Below are 6072 nucleotides of genomic sequence, written 5' to 3'. Positions count from 1 at the left end.
ATTGATCTCACACAGATATATTAAATAGGAGTAGAGAGGCACCCCACAGACCTCTCCCCTCCAAGTAACACCAAGTGGGGCCTGCAATGGAAAAAAGAACCATTGCAGCACTATAACCCCCCCCACACACACACACACACTCCTAGTCCTACAGCCAATCCAGAAGGATACCATGATCAGTGATATTGAAAGCAGCTGAGAGATCAAGGAAGAGCAGGATGTCCATACTTCTCCCATCCCGGCTCCATAATAGGTCATTAATCAGTGCAACCAAAGTCATCTCTGTACTATCTCCTGATTTGAAACCTGATCGAAAAGGGCCCTTAATCCTCTGAAAAGTTCAAGGAATCCATTTTGTCTTAGTTTCTTTCAATATTCCCAAAATTTAAAAGAAAATAAACCAGACATAATGGTTTTGCTTCCTCTAGCGATATTCTGAGGGCCATTAAAGGATGTGGTGATGTTCATATGTGGTCTATAGATTGCCATTCCTGCTGTACAAGATAAAAGATGATGTGGTGAGCAATTTCAGTCTCAATGATATTATTTGCCCGGATAATAGACTTGTGAGTTGAAGCCCAACTCACCCTTTCATGTGTTCTATTTGGAGACATATCATTTATTTTCAGGCCCTGGACTTTTGCCCCGGGATCCAGCCCAAAATGCAGCTGACCAAAGTATTGGCCTGTCTTTGAAGTTGAAAATCAGGTGATTATGATTACTGCAGTCACTGTATTTTTTAATGAATACTTCTCAGAACGTACCTGAGGACCTATACTGAATTTGTTCCGCAACTCATATTTGAAACCCATACTTGTATGCCTGAAGAATATGAATTTGTGACTTGGTGTTATTTCCAAATAAACAAGAATAATGCAAAAGGCATTTTTTTTTTAGTTATTCAAGGAAGTGTGGAGAAAATCCATCAGTGTGTACCTGTAAATCTGGACAACCCAGTGTAGCAAGAAATCACAATACATTCAAGGCAGGACAGCGTTTGGCGATATAGACTGAGGCACCAATAAAGGGCAGAAAGCAGTTTAATTCAGTAGTGGGGAACTGGCCATTACAGAGTGCCTTTTCATTAAATACGAGGAAGTCCTTAGGGTTGGTATGAACATTTTCCAGTTTTGCTTCATTATACAAGTTCAGCATTGTTCAAACTACCTGTTATTCCTTCCTGTGGTGCAGTGAATAAGGCTTTAATTGCTGTTGTTCAGAGCTCCTAGCTTGTGCTTTGTAGTAAATAAAAACATTTTCACTCCTGGGTCCATCTTATCCATAACCTTTTCTGCTATTCAGAATTTATTTTGGTGATAAGGTCATAGTATGGTATTGCCTGTCTGTTTCTTTTGTATGAACTATCTCTTCTCTGCATCACCTCGTTTGGAGAACCAGTGAGCAGTTGAAACATTTATTTGAATGAAAAGGGATCAGAATGGGAGCTGAGAGGTATTAACTGTTGCTAGCTCATTTCTTATTAGTACAGAGAATGCAATTCTCTCTGGGTGTATCTCATCAAGGTGAAAATTAAATGGTTTATGGCTTCAGATGTGATAACACAATACATTTTATATTCTTTGTTCTTCCAAATTCCAGAAATAAAAATTACACTAGAAAATACAGGACAAGTAGAAAAATTAGGATAAGCCAGACGATAGATTCTCATGCAACTAAAGATGTGAAAATTAGCAGGATGTTTTTTCAACGTTCCTGGCAAGGATTTTTCATTGTTTTGTTATCTGCTCATTCTGTGATAGATGCACAGTAAAATCATCAGAGAATATCCAGTGCAAATCCAATTACAAAGGATCCTCAGATAAAGGATTTTTTAAAAACTTGATGCAATGTGAAAGTCCGAGAATTCTTTAATTGAACTCTAAAGCCATCAAATAACATCCAAACAAGTTTTAACTCTCACTGAAACCAATGAATAGTTCAGAAACATTCAAGTTCTAACAGTTGAAGAATTCTAAGCCCTGAATATTTAATCACTGGGAATGCTAGATGCTTAGTACTTCTGCATCTTTGAAAAAAAAAAAAACTTCAATCCATCTTCCTATCTTTCGTTCTAATTATGTACTTATTCGTTTTAATTCAGATTGCTGGTTAGATGGAGAAAATCCTATGCATTTGACTGTGTGTGTTTCAGTTCTGTTCACTCAATGAACCTGTAAAGATCAGGAACACAGATAGTGGGCCTAATCGTGATTTTCGTACAATATAATGCCTTATGGCCTCCAGTTTCAAGTTTTTTTTCTTCTCCATCAGATAATGATCATGCAACCATATGAGTCAAGCTTTTAAAATGTGTTGCTGTGGCAACCTAGGAATGGTTTATTCTCCTCTAGCTTTGCAGTCATCCTCCTTCAGCCGCTTATCAATCACCAGTTGGGGCACTGCAATGTAAATATAGTGAGTTTGTCCTTGTTATACCACTCTGCCATTTTGTGTTTCCATTTGATTTCTCTAGGCTATTTTGCTAACCACTCTTCTCACGTCTTATCTGAGCATCTTACATCTAAAATGTATGGAAAATGAAGAAATTTTAGAAAACATTGCTCCATTCATAAGTGTGTGTCAATATTTTAAATTAACTGAGGAGCACCAACTGAATTTGAATTCAGATAGTTTAATCAAACAGTCACAGATCCTGCTTTCATTGGACAACCAGTAAGGCCCTAAAGAGCCGGACTCACTAGCTTTTGAGGGGGGGGGGATTGAAACCAAGACAGGAAATGATACTGTCAGGAGTATCCGCCGTCGTCCGCAAGAAGAAAGAATGCACTGGAACGCCGGTATACAACGAACTCATCAACTAGTTTATTCCGAGGATGAAATGAAGTCAGCACTGGGAGTGGTAGTTCTCCGGTGCTCTATAACTGTGTGCCACACCCTGTTTCCCCGCCCCCAGCCCCAAACCGACATCCGCCTAAACTCAATAAATGCCCCACCCTCTCCCTGTGTCCTCCCTTTCACCGACGCTATCCCGCCTCCGCATTCCTCTGCTCGGTCGCCCGCTCCCTGTGCGTTGTTCCCGCCGCCCACCCTTCCCCAGCTGGTATCCCCTCCGTCCGGTAAGTATCCCCTACCCCCAGTCCACCCTGAACACGCCTGTAAAGTCCTCCGATCTTGTCCGCTCCGTTCTCCTTTGCAACGTGCTGCCTTGCTCGGCTTCCGTGTACGTGCCCCATCATTCCCCCAGCAAGCCGGCGTCAGCTGGAGTTCGGCGTGCTGGAAGTCGGCGCGCCCTGGCAGCAGCTGATAGGCACGCTCCGGCAGCAGCCGGTAGTCGGCAGGAGCGGAACCCGGAAGTCGGCTTGCAGCCATCCAGAGCGGCATGGCAGCACCGGGTAACGGGTCGTGAAGGCGCACAGCCCCGGGTCCCTGCCTGGTGTGGTCCTCGGCTGTGGCTGCTGGTATCTCAGCGTCCTCGGGGGTTGGGGGTGTGCCATTCGTGTTCCCTCATTCCCATGTGTATGTCAGGCCCTTGGGGGCTTGACAGATACATTTTCAAAACAGAACTTCAGTGGTGATGCTTCATCTCCACTGTCATCATTTTGATGCTGTGAAATATGGTGTTGCATAAATACACAGGTAGTCCTTGATTTACAACTATAACTGAGTCCAGACTTATGGTTGTAAATTGCTGTGGTTATTAAGTGGATCATCATGTGATTGTGGCCAATTTTACAACCCTTTTTGCAGCAGTTGTTAAGCGAACGCAAATCTGTTTCATCCAATGGGCACTTTTTGCAGGTAAATGCAAAAGAACAGCAAAGACTACCAAAACCCACAGTTACATGACCATGGGATGCTGCAAATGGCTGTAAATGTGAACCAGCTGCCAAGCATCCAAAATGCAATCATGTGACTTGGGGGTGGGTGGAGGGAGTTTGTGGCCATTGCTGTTTTCAAATTGGGTTGAAAGTAACTTTGGGGAGTCTGTCATAACTTCAAATGGTCACTAAATGACAAGTCATTAACTGAGGACTACTTGTACTCCTTTCTTCTCTTAAAAAAAAAAACCACAACAGTAGAACTTTGCTATCACTTGCTAAACTGATTTCAAAAATTGGGAGTGGGAAGGGATGGAGATAAAAGTAACTCAAGAAAGGCATTTCCATGTCTTCCAAATCACATCTCTGGTTATACCAAGAGGTCACTTTGCCTTACCTCCAAACTAATGGATGGAAAAATGTATATTTTTGAACAACTTGTAGTTAGGATGGAATACTATCGACCTGAGGAAAACCTAATTTGATCATTCTAGTAAATATGTGGATAATTTAAGGTGGTTTAAATACGAATGTGAATGACCATGAGTCTATCAGGGGGTGAAAAGAGAAGATTGGGGTTCTTAGAATATTGTTTATTTTTTATGGGTGAACTCATACCTTTAAATATAGTTTATTTCGATTATCATTATTAATAGCCTGGTTTACACATAATGCTAAATGATGAAACATTTTATAAACCAGAATACCTGGGTTCTCATTACATGCTAAGCCAAACCAACAAATCACTCTGTTTCTACTGCTGGCCAACATCCCATTCTCTTCAACATATTTCTGACTGTCCTTTCCAGCCCAAATTTAAAGAGCGCTTTACTTTCACATCTTCTTCCCAAAGACTGCTTGACAGCGAACAGCCTCCCACCATGCCACAGAAAGAAATGTGAAATGTTTGAGAGAAATGTTTAATGCAGCCTAGAGCTGCATTAAAGATAGAAAAAGGAAAATCACAACAAAACTTTTGTAACACAGTATTGGCTTGCTGAGCTGCTCATAATTAGTTCACTTTATAGGTAATGTTCTGACTTCTGCTCCAGGCCACATTTCTTCTTTTATAGATACTGTTATTTCTAAATTTAAGCTCCTAACTCTTTTTTGCCATGAGTTAGTCCATGCAGTCTATTTCTCCACCGTACGCTCAGTGCCAGCTCAACCATTTATGACACACACACCCAGCCCACAATGACTGATGCTGACATTTTTGGCTGATGGAAAGATTTGCATCTTTGGACTGTTTCAGAGGGAGGAGCAGCACTGGAGACCTTAAGCTTTGCTGCGCTATGCAATACTTACTCAATCTTTCCTAAAGCCACTCTGCTTATTATAACAGAGGATAAATCCTCTTTCTTTCTTTCTTTTTTAAATTAATGACAGTTGCAAGAGTTTGGCAGGGGGGAGGGGATTCCTCAGCTTCTTGTGTTATTTTCAGGCAATGCTGGTTAAAAACTGGGGTCAGGAACTGTGCCCAAATTCAAGAAAAGAGATAAAAGTGCTTTGGGATGAGATTCATTTAAATTCTTTTTTTAAAAAAAGTATCAGTAACTTTGTTTGGGACAATGTTAAATGAATCATCCAGGCATTGTTGCCCTGTGCTGGAGATATATATAGCACACTGAATTTCAGACAGATCAGTGGCAAGTCTCTCTATAAAGGGGATCTTTATAATTTGGAAGGATTATTAAACTGTAGATCCATCTGTTAATTAAGGGGACTGGTGAACATGAAAGGAGAGAGAAATTGGAGGAGAAGGCCGGAAGATCCCAAAGGCTGGAGCATATGGAGACAATCTGCAGCATAGATGCTGTCAGTTCCTCCCTGGAGAGAAATGCTGGATGATTTAATATCTGGATTAGAAAATAGATCTATCTGTCAGTCATTTTACTCTGCTCCATTCTTCTTTCCCTTCCTCCTCCTTCCACCTTGAAGTTCTATATTGTTATGAAGAAATGGAAAAGCTCAAGGTCAGCTTTTCTACCATATCACAAATTTAGCTTCCACCCTAATACACTGCACTGCAAATGGGCTTGTTCTGCTAATTGTCAGCTTACCTGAGCTACTCTGAAGCAAATTGTCATTTGGAAGAACGGGTGATTTATGGAGCCATTTCCCCATCGGAGGAGTTCTTGCTTGACTTCTCCCGGATCCTGAGTTTCAATCTGTCAAAGAGAGTGCCAGGTTTTGTCCTTCTTCAATAGCAGCCCACTCAAAGTGAACAGATTGACAAGATTCCTTCATTTTCTCCACAGCATGAGACAAGCCTCATGCAAAATGCCCCAGC

The sequence above is a fragment of the Crotalus tigris genome, unplaced genomic scaffold (assembly GCF_016545835.1).
Source record: "Crotalus tigris isolate CLP2741 ecotype Arizona unplaced genomic scaffold, ASM1654583v1 scf7180000018486.1709376, whole genome shotgun sequence".
NCBI lineage: Eukaryota > Metazoa > Chordata > Lepidosauria > Squamata > Viperidae > Crotalus > Crotalus tigris.
This window is presented reverse-complemented; position numbering follows the sequence as displayed.